The 22,553-nt window shown below is 46.3% G+C and overlaps 1 pseudogene; it reads left to right on the forward strand.

Moving 5' to 3' along the window:
* Window positions 1-10,021, forward strand: part of LOC124552359 — an 89,018-nt pseudogene extending 78,997 nt beyond the window's left edge.
* Window positions 10,022-22,553: the final 12,532 nt, after the last annotated feature.

Here is a 22,553-nt window from a genome sequence, read left to right on the forward strand (position 1 = left end):
TATTCCAATCATTTGGAACCTTCCGTTCCTCTAGAGACTTGCGGTACACGGCTGTTAGAAGGGGGGCGAGTTCTTTCGCGTACTCTGTGTAGAATCGAATTGGTATCCCGTCAGGTCCAGTGGACTTTCCTCTATTGAGTGATTCCAGTTGCTTTTCTATTCCCTGGACACTTAATTCGATTCAGCCATTTTTTCGTTCGTGCGAGGATTTAGAGAATGAACTGCAGTGTAGTCTTCCTCTGTGAAACAGTTTTGGAAAAAGGTGTTTAGTATTTCAGCTTTACGCGTGTCATCCTCTGTTTCAATGCCATTATCATCCCAGAGTGTCTGGATATGCTGTTTCGATCCACTTACTGATTTAACGTAAGACCAGAACTTCCTAGGATTTTCTGCCAAGTCGGTACATAGTTACGCTTAGGATGGCCGGCTCCAAAAATGGCAAAACCGGACTCAGTGTATTATTAGGTCGGTGCATAACTTCGTAGCGTCTTTGTTTTGCATGTTGATATTCCGGTTGGTATCGTTTTATTTATCCATTGTCATTTTTTATTTGTCGTTGACTGTTGCTATTTGAGTTTATGTATTGTCATTTGGAGATAGTGATGGAGCTGTGGACACTAGAAAACGGAGTGTCAACTGAGACTTCGGAACATTTCCGACATATTCGTGTTTGGGCTCAATAAAGGGGTGACAGAAGTGGAGGCGGCCAGTAAGATGTGCGTCGTGTGTGGGGATAAGCCACTGGACAGGGCGCGGCCAGAAAATGGTTTCCTCGTTTTAATGTGAGATTGTACTTTATATACTCACAATGTTAAATTTGACGATTTTAGGTACATTTATCTCGCGAACGGTTCATGATAATGTTATAAAATTTTAATGGCTGGTGGAGGAAGGGTCCCCCCCCCCCCCCCCCATTGTCCTATTTTTGTAGATAAGTCCCTTGCATAATTTATTTTTTAGAGAATTTTTGGAAGTTGTAACATTTTTTCCACATATTTAAGCTTTATTACTTCATAATTTCTACAATATTAAAACGAACTTGTTTTAAAAATGCATCAATGATGTTCAGCTCTGTTTCTGTAAATTGTGTAAGTCTCATTGTTCTACGATTGTAAATTCCGGATAAAATGTACCTAATCACTAAAAACATAAAATCTCAGGAAGACGTACTGCAGACGCAGCCCAGGAAGCCTGCGTAAAGTGATGCTACTCCACTGTAAAATCCCTCTCGCATTCTGTTAGACTGACAGAAAACACTTAGAGGAGCTGGGCTGGCAAGCCATTTCGCACCCACCTTATTCACCTTATCTTGCGCTCCCAGATTTTTCACCTTTACCGCTCTCTATCGAACAAACTTCAAGGAACTTCATTTCCGGATGAAAATACGCTTCGAAAACGTCTCTACGAGTTCATGATCTCAAAACAAACATCATTTAAACGCTTTACTGCCAACGATCCACGTCAGTGTAGTCGAGAACTGCCAAATGTGATGAACTGTGATAATTCCACTATCGCCGTGCAGTCGATAAGTTCCTTAGCGTTGGCAGGCTGTTGTAAAGAAAGCAGTAGGTTATTGTCGAGGCATGACTAAAGTCTCTCTTATGTGTATCTGCCCTGTTTATTAAGACTAATGGAAAAACGCTACGAACTTATGCGCCAACCTAATATTTATTTTTGAACGATTATTACTATTATGATTATTTCGCATTATGCGTAACACATTGCGGTGGGTGTTACAGCTTGTGAAGCAAAGATATGAACAACATCTTTCTCACATAGGCCACAACATACACGTAAACCCTGTGCTTTGCACCATACATACACTCCTGGAAATTGAAATAAGAACACCGTGAATTCATTGTCCCAGGAAGGGGAAACTTTATTGACACATTCCTGGGGTCAGATACATCACATGATCACACTGACAGAACCACAGGCACATAGACACAGGCAACAGAGCATGCACAATGTCGGCACTAGTACAGTGTATATCCACCTTTCGCAGCAATGCAGGCTGCTATTCTCCCATGGAGACGATCGTAGAGATGCTGGATGTAGTCCTGTGGAACGGCTTGCCATGCCATTTCCACCTGGCGCCTCAGTTGGACCAGCGTTCGTGCTGGACGTGCAGACCGCGTGAGACGACGCTTCATCCAGTCCCAAACATGCTCAATGGGGGACAGATCCGGAGATCTTGCTGGCCAGGGTAGTTGACTTACACCTTCTAGAGCACGTTGGGTGGCACGGGATACATGCGGACGTGCATTGTCCTGTTGGAACAGCAAGTTCCCTTGCCGGTCTAGGAATGGTAGAACGATGGGTTCGATGACGGTTTGGATGTACCGTGCACTATTCAGTGTCCCCTCGACGATCACCAGTGGTGTACGGCCAGTGTAGGAGATCGCTCCCCACACCATGATGCCGGGTGTTGGCCCTGTGTGCCTCGGTCGTATGCAGTCCTGATTGTGGCGCTCACCTGCACGGCGCCAAACACGCATACGACCATCATTGGCACCAAGGCAGAAGCGACTCTCATCGCTGAAGACGACACGTCTCCATTCGTCCCTCCATTCACGCCTGTCGCGACACCACTGGAGGCGGGCTGCACGATGTTGGGGCGTTAGCGGAAGACGGCCTAACGGTGTGCAGGACCGTAGCCCAGCTTCATGGAGACGGTTGCGAATGGTCCTCGCCGATACCCCAGGAGCAACAGTGCCCCTAATTTGCTGGGAAGTGGCGGTGCGGTCCCCTACGGCACTGCGTAGGATCCTACAGTCTTGGCGTGCATCCGTGCGTCGCTGCGGTCCGGTCCCAGGTCGACGGGCACGTGCACCTTCCGCCGACCACTGGCGACAACATCGATGTACTGTGGAGACCTCACGCCCCACGTGTTGAGCAATTCGGCGGTACGTCCACCCGGCCTCCTGCATGTCCACTATACGCCCTCGCTCAAAGTCCGTCAACTGCACATACGGTTCACGTCCACGCTGTCGCGGCATGCTACCAGTGTTAAAGACTGCGATGGAGCTCCGTATGCCACGGCAAACTGGCTGACACTGACGGCGGCGGTGCACAAATGCTGCGCAGCTAGCGCCATTCGACGGCCAACAGCGCGGTTCCTGGTGTGTCCGCTGTGCCGTGCGTGTGATCATTGCTTGTACAGCCCTCTCGCAGTGTCCGGAGCAAGTATGGTGGGTCTGACACACCGGTGTCAATGTGTTCTTTTTTCCATTTCCAGGAGTGTATATGACAGTAAAATAAATCGAGACATATGCATCAAGTATGCTTAAATATCTCATGGAAATGCATTCTTCAGACCTTATACTGTATAATTCCCGCAGTAGACCAGAAATTGCTTCATGTGTTCACTTCACAACAATAAACGAACTAATTGACAGCACAACCCAACAGTAACTACGTAACTACTGTAGGATTTACATTATATTATTATCGTTGTTTATAATTATAAATGTAATAATAGTAATAATAATATTGTCATCATAATTATTATTAGCGTGAAGTCTTCCAATTTCTACCAGTTCGGAAGTAAGGAGTCTAGTGGTAAAATGATTTACAAACAGTAAATATGGCGCACACATTTAATGTGGTTGATTTTAAATGGGGGTGCAGAGTGTAGGTGAAGCGACTGTCGCTACGAACAGGACTGGTTCAAATGAAGCCTCTTTGTAACAAACATCTACTCTCATTTGTGGATAGGTAGCTTTCCTTTCTGGGAAGAAGCTGTAGGGCTCTGAGCACTGTGGGACTTAACTGCTAAGGTCATCAGTCCCCTAGAACTTAGAACTACTTAAACCTAACTAACCTAAGGACATCACACACATCCATGCCCGAGGCAGGATTCGAACCTGCGACCGTAGCGGTCGCGCGGTTCCAGTCTGAAGCGCCTAGAACCGCACGGCCAAACCGGCCCGCAAAAAGAAGCTGTAGGTACTTGTGATGGACTGGGTATTGCTTAATCATTCTATAAAAAGGTTGTCAGAAATAATTAGTGTCTATTGTCTCACTGACTAACACTTAGATAACAGAAGTCACGGGAAAGTGATATGCACATTTAGAGATGCGGTAGTATCGCGAACACAAGCTATAAAAGGGTAGTGCATTGATGGAGCTATCATTTGTACTCAGGTGATACACGTGACACGTTTTCCGATGTCATTATGGCCGCACGACAGGAATTAGGGAAGGAATGAAGGACGTACGACGAACGTATCCATTACGACAGTGCGGCGAAATATGTCGTTAATGGGCTCTAGCAGCAGACTAGAGACGCGAGTGCCTTTGCTAACAGCACGACATTCCACCAGCCCGTCTCCTGGGCTCGCGACCATATCGGTTGGACCCTAGATGGCTGGTCTGGTCAACTGGTCCCGATTTCAGTTGTTAAGAGCTGATGGTAGCGTTCGAGTGTGGTGCTGACCCCACGAAGCACTGTGCAAGCTGCTGGTGGCTCCATAATGATATTGGCAGTGTTTATGTGGAATGAATTGGGTCCTCTGGTCCGACTGAACTGGTCAGCTGAGTCCCGATTTCAGTTGGTAAGAGCTGGTGGTAGGGTTTGAGTGTGACGCAGACCCCACGAAGACGTGGAGACAGGTTGTCAACGAGGCACTGTGCACGCTGCTGGTGGCTCCATAATGATATGAGCCGTGTTTACGCGAAATGAACTGTGTCCTCTGGTCCAAAATGGCTCTGAGCACTATGGGACTCAACATCTGTGGTTATCAGTCCCCTATAACTTAGAACTACTTAAACCTAACTAACCTAAGGACATCACACACATCCATGCCCAAGGCAGGATTCGAACCTGCGACCGTAGCGGCCACGCGGTTCCAGACTGAAGCGCCTAGAACCGAACGGCCACACCGGCCGGCCCTCTGGTCCAACTGAACCGATCATCGACTGGAAACGGTTGTATTCGGCTACTTGGAGACCATTTGCACCTTTCGTGGAGTTTATGTTCCCAAACAGCGATTTAATTTTTATGGATGACAATGCACCATGCCAATGGGTGACAGTTCTTTGCGACTGGTTTGAAGAACATTCCTGACATTACGAGCGAATGGCCTCCCACATCGCCCGACATGAATCTCATCGAACGTTGATGGGAAATAATCGAGAGTTGTTGTTTTGGCTGGGGGATTAGACAATACAGGCAAAACAACCATTCTTAAAAAATTTAATGGTGAGAAGATAGATACCATATCACCAACACTTGGATTCAACATTAGGACACTGGAACATCGAGGGTGAAAGCTGAATGTGTGGGATGTAGGTGGACAAAAATCCCTGCGTTCTTATTAGAGGAACTATTTTGAAACAGCTGCGGCCTAATTTGGGTTGTTGATAGTGCTGACATACGGAGACTGGAGGATTGGTGTAAAGAATTGCACAGACTTTTAGAAGAAGAAAGACTGGCGGGAGCAACACTGCCAGTTTTTGTTAACAAACAAGATCTGTCCGGGGACTGTCTGCGGAAGAAGTAAGAAATGTGTTGGAGCTGGAATCCATAAAAACTCATCACTGGCAGATTGTATAGTGCAGTGCTATAACAGGACAAAACTTACTTCAAGGAATAGATTGGCTTATCGATGACATTGCTGCTAGGATATTCACGTTAGACTCATGTACTGTGAAATTTAACTAAATTATTTAACTATTTCATAATAATTTACTATATGTGCCTTTTTTATACTCCATAATTACAGTTTCAGTTATAGTAACATAGCTTGACATGGTACCACGGTACTTTAGCTTTTTATGTTTGACCGTGCCTTATTCTGGCATGTATTGGTTTATTTTATGCTTCTGAACAAGGCTACATTACTCTAGCAGAAACCTGGGTAAAGACCAGTAACTTTTGCAATTGAGGTGGATTTTTCTACTGAAGCCAACGTTCAAATACTTTTCGAGATGTTTCGTAACAACATTTCTCCTTTATATATGTGTATATTTAAAAATACATACATCGTGTGTCCGCCCAAAAGTTCATTAGGGGCTCTTGTAGAAATTTGCAGTAAATCGATTTTTGATAACAGCCTTTCCCCTTTATGTATTACATACATATATGATTCAGTAAAATTAGTAAAAAACGGTCTTGACTGCATAGTCATTTATTAAAAATATTACCGGTTTCGGCTTGTAGTAGTAGCCCATCTTCAAATAATACACCAGCCTGTTGATGATCTGACGATGACCTACTACTACAGGCCGAAACCGCTCAAATTTTTAATAAATGACTGTGTGATCAAAATCGTTTTTTGCTAATTTTACTTTGATCACATCTCGCTGTTACCAATAATGATATCTGAAATTATATATCTTTGAAGTCAGATTACGAAATCTTACGTAGACATTGATCTTACTCTTGTCTTGAAGGTAAAGTGTGCAAAATTTCCCCAAGATCGGAATAAAACTGTAGATTTGTATAAATTACAAAGAGACAAATGGATACTCTTAAGTCTCTCTCTCTCTGTCTCTCTGTGACGCTCGCGTCGTTTCGACAAAGGCATACTTACGCCTCCTACTATACCGGCAGGTCCGGATCTCGTGAACGTTGTGTTCAATTCCGCATTACGTGAGGTGTTGGAATACTTCTATGAGATAGTGCATCTCCTGTTAGAAATAAAATGTTCGGTGACGCTTTCCGTTGACACTAGTTGTCCTTTGGTATTCGACTACCCTGGGACCGAAGTATTTGGGTCTGCTACCCAGTGAAACATCCCCTTTGAAAAATTTATGAATTACTGTGCTGGTAAACCCCTTACGTTATTTGATTTTCAAACAGCTGAGCAAAACTGAACGTACTCAGATATTTCGCTCTTTACCTATTCTGATCAACACTTAACTGACACACAATATTTTTAGCGCAACGCAATCTGACTTTCAAAAATCCCAACAAAAGATTGGCCCTGACTAACAATAACCTGTACCTTTCATGAGTAACTTACCTCACAAAAATCTTCGTTACTCACACCAAACTACTGCAATACAGCGTGCGCCAATACTGCCAGCTGAATAAAACGTTCAAACTACTGAAGGCACTAACTACTGATAGGCATAGTTAGCAAATGAAAGATTTTGATAGAGAACAAACAATGTATTTACCTTAATAGTGTTCAAAAGTCATAAAATATATATATATATATAGTAGTTCATGACATCCAGTCTTACAAATTTACTGTCTCTGATGGACACACGTCCAGATCATCCGCTCTCAAAACTCCGCCATCTCTCTCCCCACATCCACCACTGCTGGCGGCTCACCTCCAACTGCGCAACGCTACGCGCTGTTCCCATCCAACTGCCCAACACTACAATAGCGAATATTCCAACAATGCAAACCGGCCACAGACTACACACAGCACAGCCAGCGATTTTCATACAGAGCGCTACGTGGCGTTACCACCATAAAAACCTAAACAACCTACTTACACCAGATGTGCAGCATAGTACCTACCCGATCAATAGTTATTTATTAAGAAAGGGTATTCTATGCAAAGAAAGATATTTTAGAAGCGAAAAAGCTAATTTAATTTTTCTAGGTCTAACGACTTTCATACGGAGCAGATGTCCCCAACGAAACGCGCTGATATCACGCATTTGCCCATCCTGCCGCCGACTGTCACACCAGTGGCCTGAACACGGTATGGTGGCATCACAGTCACGTGTTACACTGAAGTACTCGATTCCCTACACCCAAACATACACTATGCGCTCAAAAGTATCCGGACACCCCCAAAACATACGTTTTTCATATTAGGTGCACTGTGCTGACACCTACTGGCAGGTACTCCATATCAGCGAAGTCAGTAGTCATTAGACATCGTGAGAGAGCAGAATGGAGAGCTCCACGGGACTCATGGGCTTCGCACGTGGTCAGGTGATTGGGTGTCACTTGTGTCATTCATCTGTACGCCAGATTTTCACACTCTTCGATATCCCCAGGTCCACTGTTTCCGATGAGATAGTGAAGTCAAAACGTGAAGGGACACGTACATCACAAAAGCGTACAAGCCGACCCCATCTGTTGACTGATAGAGACTGCCGACAGTTGAAGAGGGCCGTAATCTGTAATACGCAGACATCTACCCAGTCTATCACACAGGAATTCCAAACTGCATCAGGATCCACTGCAAGTACTAAGACAGCTAGGCGGGAGGTGAGAAAACTTGGATCTGATGGTCGAGCGGCTGCTCTTAAGCCTCACATTACGCCGGTAGATGCCAAACAACACCTCGCTTGGTGTAAGGAGCGTAAACATTGGACGACTGAACAGTGGAAAAACAATGTGTGGGGTGACGAATCACGGTACGCAATGTGGCGATCCGATGACAGGGTGTGGGTATAGCGAACGCGCGGTGAACGTCATCTGCTAGCGTGTGTAGTGCCAACAATAAAATTATAAAATTCGGAGGCAGTGGTGTTACGGTGTAGTCGTGATCTTCATGTAAGGGGGTTGGAGCCCTTGTTGTTTTGCGTGGCACTATCACTGCACAGGTCTTTATTGATATTTTAAAGCCGGCCGAAGTGGCCGTGCGGTTAAAGGCGCTGCAGTCTGGAACCGCAAGACCGCTACGGTCGGAGGTTCGAATCCTGCCTCGGGCATGGATGTTTGTGATGTCCTTAGGTTAGTTAGGTTTAACTAGTTCTAAGTTCTAGGGGACTAATGACCTCAGCAGTTGAGTCCCATAGTGCTCAGAGCCATTTTGATGTTTTAAGCACCATCTTGCTTCCTGCTGTTGAAGAGCAATTCGGGGATGGCGATTCCATGTTTCAACACGATCGAGCACCTGTTCATAATGCACGGCCTGCAGCAAAATGGTTAGGCGACAATAACATCCCTGCAATGAAGTGGCCCGCACAGAGTTCTGACCTTAATCCTATGGAACATCTTTGAAATGCCAGAATGAAATTTTCACTCTGCAGCGGAGTGTGCGCTGATATGAAACTTCCTGGCAGATTAAAACTGTGTGCCCGACCGAGACTCGAACTACAGCACTTGCCCGCGTAAGGCAAAGGTCCCAAGTTCGAGTCTCGGTCGGGCACACAGTTTTAATCTGCCAGGAAGTTTCATATCAGCGCACACTCCGCTGCAGAGTGAACATCTCATTCTGGAAACATCCCCCAGGCTGTGGCCAAGCCATGTCTCCGCAGTATCTTTTCTTTCAGGAGTGCTAGTTCTGCTAGGTTCGCAGGAGAGCTTCTGTAAAGTTTGGAAGGTAGGAGACGAGATACTGGCAGAAGTAAAGCTGTGAGGACCGGGTGTGAGTCGTGCTTCGGTAGCTCAGTTGGTAGAGCACTTGGCCGCGAAAGGCAAAGGTCCCGAGTTCGAGTCTCGGTCGGGCACACAGTTTTAATCTGCCAGGAAGTTTCATCTTTGAGATGCTTTGGAACACCGTGCCAGGCCTCACCGACCGACCGATACCTCTCCTCAGTGCAACACTCCGTGAAAAATGGGCTGCCATTCCCCAAGAAACCTTTCAGCACCTGCCTGAAGGTACGCGTGCAGTAGTGGAAGCTGTCATCAAGGCTAAGGGTGGGCCAACACCACACTGAATTCGAGCATTACTGATGGAGGGAGCCACGAACTTTTAAGTCATTTTTAGCCAGGTGTCCGGATACTTTTGATCACATAGTGTATCAGGCGTCTCTTAGCTGCTCACAAGGAGATGTCAACTGTCAGTACTATCTAGCAGTAAATACGTGTAGGCAGAGTCTCGATACACGGAACATACTGAAAAATTAGATCGAAAACAGGTATTTATCTGTCGAATTTCAGGCATGCATCATGACCATCCGTCAGCTGCAGCTCGTCCTGGCAGTGACGTTATGCGTGCTACACGCCGCAGCCGGGGGTCGAGCGGAGGACCTGCTGGACGGCGTGCTGAGCCCCGAGTTGCTGCCTGGCTCCCTCCTCATGCTGGACTCCAGCGTGGACAATTCCAGCTGTAGCGCAGGGCGGTGGGACGACGCCTTCGCCACCATGGATTTCCACAGGTAGAGTACCAACATGAGACCGTGTAGCAACTGCCAGAATAAGGCAAAAGGTTTGGGTGTGACATTGGAATATTGCAGCTTTCTTGAGGTGAGTGGGAGGAATTGGGGCGGGTATATTACTCGCTGCACTCGGTCTTCCATAAAATCGCCTACACATCAGTTCACTTGGTGCAAAGTTTCTTTACTGAAGTGTTGAGTGCTATTGACAAGGGATTTCAGATCGATTCCGTATTTTTGGATTTCCTCAGGGCTTTTGACAGTGTCTACACAAGCGGTTTGTAGTGAAATTACGTGCCTATGGAATATCGTCTCTGTTATGTGACTGGATTCGTGATTTCCTGTCAGAGAGAACACAGTTCGTAGTAACTGACGGAAAGTCATCGAGTAAAATAGAAGTGATATCTGGCGTTCCCCAAGGTAGTGTTATAGGCCCTTTGCTGTTCCTCATGTACACAAACTCTTTGGGAGACAATATGAGCAGCCGTCTTAGATTGTATGCAAATGACGTTGTTGTTTATCGACAAGTACAGTCATAAGAAGACCAAAACAACTTGCAAAACGATTTAGGAAAGATATCTCTATGGTGCAAAAATTGGCAGTTGACCCTAAATAACGAAAAGTGTGAGGTCATCCACATGAGGGCTAAAAGGAATACGTTAAACTTCTGTTACACCATAAATCAGTCTAAATCTAAAGGCCGTAAATTCAACTAAATACCTAGGAATTACTACTATGAACAACCTGGATTGGAAAGAACACGCAGAAAATGTGAGAGAAGGCAAACCAAAGACTGTGTTTTATTGGCAGAACACTTAGAAGACGCAACAGATCTACTAAAGAAACTGGCTACACTACGCTTGTCCGTCCTATTTTAGGATACTGTTGCGCGGTATGGGTCCTTACCAGATAGGATTGACGGAGTACATCGAAAAAGTTCAAAGAACGGCAGCACGTTTTGTGTCGCCGCGAAATAGGGGAGGGAGTGTCGCTGAAATGATATAGGATTTGGGGTGGACATCATTAAAACAAAGGCGTTTTTCGTTGCGGCGGAATCTTCTCACGAATTTACAATTACGAACTTTCTCCTCCGAATGCCAAAATAATTTCTTGAGACCGACCTACATAGGGAGAAATGATCACCGTGATAAAATAACGGAAATCAGATTCGTACGGAAAGATGTAGGTGTTCGTTCTCTCCGCGCGCTATACGAGATTGGAATAATAGAGAACTGTGAAGCTACTTCGATAAAACCTCTGCCACGCACTTAAATGTGATTTGCAGAGTATCCATGTAGATGTAGATGTAGATGTACATACTGAGCAGAATCTATAACTAAAGTGCGTATTTGGAAAGTCGAAAATATCTAGCTATGGTTGCCACACTTTTCTTTTTTTTGACTCATCTGTCTTCTGACTGGTTTGAATCGTCCCGCCACGAGTTTCTTCTCTGTGCCAACCTCTTCATCTCAGAGTGGCACTTGCAACCTACGTCCTCAATTATTTGCTAGATGTATTCAAATCTCTGTCTTCCTCTACAGTTTTTTCCCTCTACGGCTCCCTCTAGCACCATGGAAGTCATTCCCTCATGTCTTAACAGATGTCCTGTTCCTTCTCGTTATCAGTGTTTTCCACATATTCCTTTCCTCTCCGATTCTGCGTAGAACCTCCTCATTCCTTACCTCATCAGTCCACTTGATTTTCAACATTGGCCTGTAGTACCACATCCCAATTGCTTCGATTCTTTTCCGTTCCGGTTTTCTTACAGTCCATGTTTCACTACCATACAATGCTGTGCTACAAACGTACATTCTCAGAAATTTCTTCCTCAAATTAAGGCCTATTTTTTAACTAGTAGCCATCTCTTGGCAGGAATGCTCTTTTTACCAGTGCTAGTCTGCTTTTCATGTCCTCCTTGCTCCGTCACTGGTTATTTTGCTGCCTAGGTAGCAGAATTCCTTAACATCATCTACTTCGTGACCATCAATCCTGATAGTAAGTTTCTTGCTCTTTTCATTTCTGCTCATTACTCTCATCTTTCTTCGATCCATATTCTGTGCTCATTAGACTGTTCGTCCCGTTCAGCAGATCATTTAATTCTTCTTCACTTTCACTCAGGATAGCAATGTCATCAGCGAATCGTATCATTTCTAACCTTTCACCTCGAATTTTAATTCCACTCCTGAACCTTTCTTTTATTTCCATCACTGCTTCCTCGATGTACAGATTGAACAGTAGGGGCGAAAGACTACATCCTTGTCTTACACCCTTCTTAATACGAGCACTTCGTTCTTGATCGTCCACTCTTATTATTCCCTCTTGGCTGTTGTACATATTGTATATGACCCGTCTCTCCCTAAAGTTTCCCCCCTATTTTTCCCAGAATTTCGTACACCTTGCACCATTTTACATTGTCGAACGCATTTTTCAGGTCAATAAATCCTATGAACGTGTCTTGACTTTTCTTTAGTCTTGCTTCCATTATTAACCGCAACGTTAGAATTGCCTCTCTCATGCCTTTACCTTTCCTAAAGCCAAACTGATTCTCATCTAACGCATCCACAATTTTGTTTTCTATTCTTCTGTAAATTATTCTTGTCAGCAACTTTGATGCATGAGCTGTTAAGGTAATTGTGCGATGATTCTCACACTTGGTAGCTCTTGCAGTCCCCGGAATTGTGTGGATGATGCTTTTCCGAAAGTCAGATGGTGTATCGCCCGACTCATACATTCTACACACCAACGTGAATAGTCGTTTTGTTGCCACTTCCCCCAATGATTATAGAAATTTTGATGGAATGTTATCTATTCCTTCTGCCTTATTTGATCTTAAGTCCTCCCAAGCTCTGTTAAATTCTTCTTTACCAGACTTCAAAGAATTTCAGTTTCAAATGTATTAATATTTTAACACTGTGAATATCTGACGTCAGGCGTCGCCAAATACAAGATCTGACAAAAGTAGAAGGGGAAGAGGAAACGAAATAAAGTTTCATTGGTTGATAGGGTAAGTGATGTTACCTCAGTGATTTCAAAATCGAGTCAAATTTACAAAGAATTTTACGGTGTCGTTGGGTTTTGGGTGAAGGAACCAAACAGCGAGGTCATCGTTCCCACCGGATTAGGGAAGAATGGGGAAGGAAATCGGCCGTGCCCTTTTAAAGGAACCATCCCGGCATTTGCCTGGAGTGATTTAAGAAAATCAGGGAAAACCTAAATCAGGATGGCCGGACGAGGGTTTGAATCGTCGTCCCCCCGAATGCGAGTCTAGTGTGCTAACCACTGCACCACCTCGCTCGGTCTTTACGGTGTGAACCCACTTATGATCTTAACCACATCAGGCCAGGGTGCACACTCTGATTAGGTTGGGAAGGGTGTCACAAAGCCATTTTCTGTTCTCCTGAGGCAATTTGGCCCACAACTGTTGTAGGCCGTCCGTGACATTCTGGATACTGACACTTGGATGGAGTGGATATCTGAGATGATGCGACATTACTCGTATGTTGCATCGGGGCAGATCTAGGGATCTCGTACCCCAGCACAACGCGGATAGCACATATGCACATGAGCCATATGTGGACGAGCATTGTTTCTTGAAAAATGGCCTCACAATACTATCACATGAGAGGTAATACAAGAGAACGCAGAATGTCCATTGTGCCGCCAGAGTTCTCTCACTCGTTACCAGCCGTGGCGTGAAGTACTGCTGGATGGTTCCCCATACCATGACCCCAGGAGTGAAAGCGCTGTCCCTCTCCAAAACGCTGGAGGAATGGGACCTCCCACCAAGTCGCCGCCATGTTCACCTATAATGGTCATCGAGGGTAGTGCAGAATCGCAATTCATCGCTGAACACACTGCAGTGCCATTCATCAGCAGCCCAAGCTTCCCAGTCACGACACCACTCGACACGCAGCCGTTTGTGTTGCCAAGTCCGCCCCCTTAGCTGAGTGGTCAGTGCTTCTGGGCCGAGTTCGATTCTCGCCCAGGTCTGGGATTTTTATCTGCTTGGAGACTGGGTCTTGTCCTCAACATTATTTCATCGTCAGTGTCACACAAGTCGCTCATTGTGGTGTCAACTGAAAAGACTTGGCAGCTCGGTGGCCGAACTTCCCCAGGTGGGAACTCCCAGCCATCACTGCCATACGATCATTCACTGACGTTGCACCGTTAATGGCAGCCTATACCTGCTGACAGTCTCAGCAGAAGCATTACTTGTTCTTGGATGGCATGTGCTGATGAGCAATGGTTATGATGTGTTCGGTGCACAATATGACAACCCTCCCTTGTGGCGGTCAGACGTGTTGGACTAGAGCTCTGACAACGAGACCTGCCATCATTTCCACATGCTGTCCAACATCTGACCGCTCTCACATCTGAATCTCCCACAAATCCAGATATTAAACCATTCGACCTGCCTGTCAAATGGTGATCCACAATGACGCTTCTTTCAAAGACTGCTATATGCTGAAGAGGCTGCGTCACTTGAGTACACGGCATCTCCGAATCCTTCACAGTGATAACTCAGTATCCGACGCTGCTCGCCCCCTACCAGGACATAACACTAAAAACGAACAGCACTTATGTATTTTGGTGGCCAATATACTTATCACAGAGAACTGGACCTCTAATCATTTACATACCTGCTGATGATGTGTATGTATACAAAATTTACATCCAACCTTGTCTTCTACACTACTGGCCATTAAAATTGCTACACCAAGAAGAAATGCAGATGATAAACGGGTATTCATTGGACAAATATATTATACTAGAATTGACATGTGACTACATTTTCACGCAATTTGGGTGCATAGATCCCGAGAAATCAGTACCTCTGGTCGTAATAACGGCCTTGATACGCCTGGGCATTGAGTCAAACAGCTTGGATGGCGTGTACAAGTACAGCTGCCCATGCAGCTTCAACACGATGCCACAGTTCATCAAGAGTAGTAACTGGTGTATTGTGACGAGCCAGTTGCTCGGCCACCATTGAACAGACGTTTTCAATTGGTGAGAGATCTGGAGAACGTGCTGGCCAGGGCGGCAGTCAAACACTTTCTATATCCAGAAAGGCCCGTACAGGACCTGCAACATGCGGTCGTGGATTATCCTGCTGAAATGTAGGGTTTCACAGGGATCGAATGAAAGGTAGAGCCACGGGTCGTGACACATCTGCAAGGTAACGTCCATGTTCAAAGTGCCGTCAATTCGAGCAAGAGATGACCGAGACGTGTAACCAATGGCACGCCATACTATTACTCCGGGTGATACGCCAGTATGGCGATGGCGAATACACGCTTGCAATGTGCGTTCACCGCGATGTTGGCAAACACGGATGCGACCATCATGATGTTGTAAACAGAACCTGGATTCGTCCGAAAAAAATGACGTTTTGCCATTCGAGCACCCAGTTTCGTCGTCGAGTACACCATCACAGGCGCTCCTGTCTGTGATGCAGCGTCAAGGGTAAACGCAACCACGGTCTCCGAGCTGATAGTCCATGCTGCTGCAAACCTCGTCGAACTGTTCGTGCAGATGGTTGCTGTCTTGCAAACGTCCCGATCTGTTGACTCAGGGATCGAGACGTGGCTGCACGATCCGTTACACCCATGCGGATAAGATGGCTGTCATCTCGGCTGCTAGTGATATGAGGCCGTTGGTATCCAGCACGGCGTTCCGTATTACCCTCCTGAACGCACCGATTCCGTATTCTGGTAACAGTCATTGGATCTCGACCAACGCGAGCAGCAATGTCGCGATACGATAAACCGCAATCGCTATAGGCCACAATCCGACCTTTATCAAAGTCGGAAACGCGATGGTACGCATTTCTCCTCCTTACACGAGGGACCACAACAACGTTTCACCAGGCAACGCCGGTCAACTGCTGTTTATGTATGAGAAATCGGTTGGAAACTTTCCTCATGTCAGAACGTCGTAAGTGTCGCCACCGGCGCCAAACTTTTGTGAATGCTCTGAAAAGCTATTCATTTCCATATCACAGCATCTTCTTCCTGTCGGTTAAATTTCGCGTCTGTAGCACGTCATCTTGGTGGTGTAGCAATTTTAATGGCCAGTAGTGTAGTTGTTTCTTTCTGTCAAGCTGTGTATACCACGTATGACAGCGTTGATTTGTAACGATACAGAAGATTATCAACATTTTTCCTTGTATTGTCCACCATCAGAACAGAGAGACTGAAATTGTACCAGGTAGGCAGTTAGTTGCAGAACAAGATTTAGACATAGGTGGATAATCTCTCCCCAAGTCAGGAATCGTCAAAATGCTCATGACAAACTGGACAGTCTGTGTGGTTGCATTTTACAATTTCGATCTGTACGCAGGAAGAAGATGAACGAGTACCTGTGCCGGAGCTACTTGGCGGAGCGTATACTGGATGAAGTGGAGAGGCCGCCTCCTGCCCCTGAACTGCCCTCTACACCATTCCCGTCTCCGCCTCCCGCCTCCCAGCTGCCTGCTACACCGCTCCCGTCGCCGTCCTCCGTCCCCCAGCGGCCTGTTACGTCGCTGATGTCTCCAGCCCTCGCCCCAGCTCCAGAGAAGAGGTCTGGAGAGCCTGCGCCAGCAAAGCCGGGGGCAGCAAAGGACACAGAGCGCAGGCGGCAGGACCTGCTGCATGACGAGGGTTCCAGCGCCTACAAGCAGTGGCTCTCCAGGTGAGCTGTCCGGCACACAGATTCATAGTCCATAGTACATAACTCACGGCAGTTACGAAGTAATTCTGCGGTTGGAAGCTCCATCTAGTTGTTAGTGGGAACTCAAAATGTTGTCATCCCTTTGTGTGATGCCACAGCTAATGTACCGCCCCCACTATCACAGATCGGACGGTCACCCCTCTCCCAAGGGACGCCATCACTGAATCTCAGACGCCAACACCACCACCAGTCATTGTCACCGAACTGGTTGCTGTCATAACTGGAAGATGCTCTTAAAGGGGAGGTCAGCCTCAAGATGGTCTCCTTCTTGTTCGAGTCTGGTAACATCGACATTCTAGCTTACTCAGTCAGTCTATTATTCTTGAAACTATGCAACATCCACACTTTTGGGTAATCTTATGAACTTTGCTTGCCGTGTTTATGTATGTAAAATTTTCTTAACACGAATTCGCTTCCTGTTTCGAAGACTGCTATTGGCTTCCAATTCTTTCACTTTTGTCGCCTATTACATAGACCAGGGAAGTTAGGTTTGTTGTTGTTACATGGAAAATGAGTTCAAAACCAAATGAATGATCACTGTTGATAGACTGCATTGAAATGTGTACATCTTTGTTGGAACTGTGGGATATTAGGGCAGATGTGTACGGAAACGGAAGTGTTGGGAATGATGAACAGTACGATTTGTCACACAGAAAATATAGGAAAGACCCACGATGGAAAAAAAATTTTTTCGAAAATTTCAATTAACTTAGAGTAATAAATAAGCGTTCCCGGCGGGAAGGAGAGTCGGTCCCCGGCATGAATCCGCCCGGCCGATTTGTGTCAAGGGCCTGTGAACCGGCCAGTGTGTGGATGGTTTTTAGGCGGTTTTCCATCTGCCTCGGCGAATGCGGGCTGGTTCCCCTTATTCCGCCTCAGTTACACTATGTCGGTGATTGCTGCGCAAACAAGAGTTCCACGTACGCGTACACCACCATTACTCTACCATGCAAACATAGGGATTACACTCGTCTGGGTCCGCAGCTCGTGGTCGTGCGGTAGCGTTCTCGCTTCCCGCGCCCGGGTTCGATTCCCGGCGGGATCAGGGATTTTCTCTGGCTCGTGATGACTGGGTGTTGTGTGATGTCCTTAGGTTAGTTAGGTTTAAGTAGTTCTAAGTTGTAGGGGACTGATGACCATAGATGTTAAGTCCCATAGTGCTCAGAGCCATTTGAACCATTTGAACACTCGTGTGGTGTGAGACGTTCACTGGGGGGGAGGGGGGGGGGGGGGGGAGGTCCACCGGCGGCTGAACCGCACAATAACCCTGGGTTCGGTGGGGTGAAGTGGACTGCGGCAGTCGTCGTGGGGCTGTGCACCACTGCGGCTGCGGCGGGGACGGAGCCTCTCCGTCGTTTCTAGGCCCCCGGTTAACATACAATACAATAAATAAACGTATACGTACATATCTATCTCTGTATATACTCACATCAAAAAAGTTTTGCATCACCCCAGGTCTCAGAGCTCCTGAAGATAGACGTTGACTGTGGATATTGTATCACAGACACAGTCCCTTTGACTGTTCAGAGATGTCTCTAAACCCGCCCAAAGATGTAAACAACCTTGCATGAGCAGAGCCTATTACACGGAGGGGGTCCGACAGCCGATCAGTTCCAGTCAATCCGCCAGGAAGGAGGTACACGGCTCGTGTTGTCTGTAGCGCATCTGTGCCTAGACGGTCAACACCACGGTTCGACCGCGTGGGCATTGTTACTTTGTGCCAGGAAAGGCTCTCAGTAAGGGAAGTGACCAGGCGTCTCGGAGTGAACCAAAGCGATGTTATTCGGACATGGAGGAGATGTAGAGAGACAGGAACTGTCGATGACATGCCTCGCTCAGGCCGCCCAAGGGCTACTACTGCAGTGGATGACCGCTACCTACGGATTACGGCTCGGAGGAACACTGACAGCAACGCCACCATGTTGAGTAATGTTTTTAGTGCAGTCACAGGACGTCGTGTAACGACTGAAACTGTGTGCAATAGGCTACATGATGTGCAGCTTCACTCCCGACGTCCAAGGCGAGGGCCATCTTTGCAACCACGACACCATGCAGCGCGGTACAGATGGGCCCAACAACATGCCGAATGGACCGCTCAGGATTGACACCTCGTTCTCTTCACCGATGAGTATCGCATATGCCTTCAGACAATAAATATATATTAATACGTCCTACCACAGCCACTTTCGCCAACTCGCCGCGAGCGGCCGATTAGGAGGCGGGAGCTGGGCACCATGGGTTGAGCCTCCCAGCGGAGGACAGTGCAGTCATTCTGCGAGAGCACAGTGGGAAGTCGGACGGACGTCGTTGCCTCACTCAAAGAGGGCCATGATGCGCAGGGCCCATGTGACAACGAGAAGCGTGCCGAGAACTGATGGACACCTGCAGTCATTAGGACAGAACGCCGTGAATGTACACGCGAAAGCATCCGAGTTCTTCTGGCCTGGCGGCAGTCATTTTCCGGGTCTCAGAAAGCATGAATGTGCCGACAATTCCAGCATCCCACGGGCACAGCGAGCGGTGTACAGAAAGCGCGGCGAACTGGCGCGGGGAGCCTTGTGAAAGAAGTCAGCGTGCTTAAGAAGATGTTTTACTCTACAGTAAACACGTTCCATATAAATCACGGATGCCGGCAGATTTTGAGACGGAGCCCAGGCCTCAAGCAGAGAGAGCAGTTATAAAGAAGTGTCGTGTAGCTGCTCTCACAACAGCCTCGGTATTAGGAAAACACGGTAAGAATGTGAAATTGTGAGAAAGAAGGCGATTCACGAGGGAGACGCCAGCCCACGCTAGATAGGAAATTTCCATCCTGCACGGAGAGGCTTGGCTATGAAACGGTGGTCTGTTATCGGGCTGCATTGAAAACTTTGTCCGCCAATGACATCGCCGAAAGGAAGAATAGTTCGAAGACGAGTTGAACCGAGAGGTGGAAGATAAGTGATATATCGGAGCCGTGGGGACCGCGCGGAAGCGAGAGGACACTGGCGCTCTCCCACCCATCGCCAACACCCGCCTCCCGACACCGTGATAGCATAGCTTCGGCCACGCGACCGACAACGGGCAGACAAAGCGGAGATCACAGCTGGTGTCCCCTCCGCAAAGCCGCAATTGCCGACGGGGGCAGCCGACTAGCCCCGAACAGCTCCGAGGTGACGCGTCGCCTGCCGCCGACAGCAGTACACGACGAACGGTATCGAATAATGGTGAGACGGTTCGTCTCCTCTTCCCTCCCCTTAATAACTGAGTTGTGTCCACGCCCAATCAAATCGGCCCAGAGATTTAGTATTTTGCCTTGGTTTCTATAAACAGCACGACAATAAATACATTTCTCTCATATTTTGACCATATAAGCAACCTTTTACATTCATAGATGAAACCCTTAATTTTGTACCCTTAGTGTCTGATTTCATTTAATTATTGATATCAGTTAATTGTTGGCTGCTAATCTGGGGCAATCTCATCAGTCATCTGCTCGTCATTTCATGTCTGGCAGCAGCGACAACAATTCACAGTTCACTACATTTTTGGCGCCCAACGTGTGGCGAGCTGATTGGTAATTTTCGTGGTATCTGATGTCACAAAATAATTTCTCGAGATGACAACTATATACAAGGGTTGGAACTTAAATAGTGGCAACTATTTATTCACAACCGGTACGAAAGAGTTACGTGTTTGCACCTGTTACCGTCCTTCAAAGTAGTCACCTGCGTTGCCAGCGATGTGGAAGGCGTAGCATACCGTTAGCAGAGCCTGTTCTGTTGATGGTGCGAATGGAGCGGTCTACTGCCTGTCGGGTCTCTGGAACAGTTCTGAAGCGAATGCCACGAAGCGGTTGTTTCATCTTCGGAATCAAATCAAAGTAACAAGGACTTAAGTCCGGGGAGTATGGTGGATGGTACAGTACTTCCCAGTCCCATCGACCGAACAGAGCAGCCACAGCTTGCGCTGTATGCGTCCGCGCATTGTCGTGCAGAATGATGGGTGAGTTGCGCGGAAAGTGTCTCCGCTTCTTTCGCAAAGCTGGTCGCAGGTGTTTGTCCAAAAATGAACGGTAATACTGTGCATTGACGGTCTGCCGTGGATGACCGTAATGCGTTAGGATAACACCATCACAGTCGTACACAAGAATCACCATTACTTCAGACCGCTCCATACGCACCATCAACTGAACAGGCTCTGAAACGGTATACTACGCCGTCCACATCGCTAGCAACAGATTCTACACGACGCTGGTGACTACTTTGAAGGACCCTAACAGGTGAAAACATGTAACTCTTTTGTATCGATTGTGAATAAATAGTTGCCACTGTTTGAGTTCCAACCCTCGTACATACATCCCTAAACTTTACTACAGTAACGTGTAAAATTTGAAGTAAATACGAAAGGCACATTTTCAGATTTTTGGTAAAAATATTTTCCCTTTATGTATTACATATATACAGATATTGAAGAATTAGGTACCTAAAAACACACCCGTATATGAATTCAAAGTTGTTTCAAAATCTCAAAGGAGTCACTCAAGAACTTCCGGAGATTAACGATTTTGAAAAAAACCAGCATTTACATCTTCATAACGTTTCTCCTTTTGAAACTTCTTGACAGATTAAAACTGTGTGCCGGACCGAGACTCGAACTCGGGACCTTTCCCTTTCGCGGGCAAGTGCTCTACCAACTGAGCTACCCAAGCACGACTAACGCCCCGTCCTCACAGCTTTCTTTCAGGAGTGCTAGTTCTGCAAGGTTCGCAGGAGAGCTTCTGTAAAGTTTGAAAGGTAGGAGACGAGGTACTGGCGGAATTGAAGCTGTGAGGACGGGTCGTGAGTCGTGCTTGGGTAGCTCAGTTGGTAGAGCACTTGCCCGCGAAAGGGAAAGGTCCCGAGTTCGAGTCTCGGTCCGGCACACAGTTTTAATCTGCCAGGAAGTTTCATATCAGCGCACACTCCGCTGCAGAGTGAAAATCTCATTCTGGTTTCTCCTTTTGTTACATTCATATTACACATATACCACACGGTGTTCCAGTAGGAATAGAAGAACACGTGAGTACTCGACAGGAATGTTGTGTCAAAACTTCACAGCAATCCTGAACAAGTTTCGAAAATTTGACGTTTTGAAGAAACGAAAATTTATGTCTGTTCTTACACAGAAATTCTAAATGTTCCTAATCGCAAATCTCCGAAATTTTTTGACCGAATGCTTTGAAATTTTGACACAACGGTGCTGATACGGGTTTACTTAGCACGTGGCTGACCCACTAAAGTGAACATTTCAATTCCAATGGGTTTATTAGCTACCCAAATCAACCGCATGAAATTTGACAGGCGCCACTCGGGCAAGATTATCTAAGAGACTTACATTACATAAAATCATGAACACGTTAATAAATCAGCTCTCATACACACTGAGAACCGCCAGTCAGGAAAAATATTCAAGAAACTCGTTACATAAAATCATAAACAACTTAATAAATCATCTTCCACCAAAATTGACAGGACCCACTAAGGCTGAATTTAATCATAACTTTAACAAACAACTCTAGTTAACACACATTATTTAAGACCCTTTCAATTTCAACTTTAACACGAATACTTAAAACATATTTATTAAACGTAAGCTGGGCAATTTTGCAGGGCGAACCCGAAATTATTCAAATGCCGATTGAGTTGGAAGATGGACGTTTAGGGCATAGAAAGTTACAACTTTGTACAATGATAAATGTGTAGCAACAGAAGCAAGCTCCAAGCTTGTAAGGCCGAAATTTAACCACGAACGGTGGAAGCGACTGAGAGAAGTAATACTTAACTTCGAACCAAGGCGCGGCTCCGTTT

Source organism: Schistocerca americana, chromosome 10 (assembly GCF_021461395.2).
Source record: "Schistocerca americana isolate TAMUIC-IGC-003095 chromosome 10, iqSchAmer2.1, whole genome shotgun sequence".
Taxonomy (NCBI): Eukaryota; Metazoa; Arthropoda; class Insecta; order Orthoptera; family Acrididae; genus Schistocerca; species Schistocerca americana.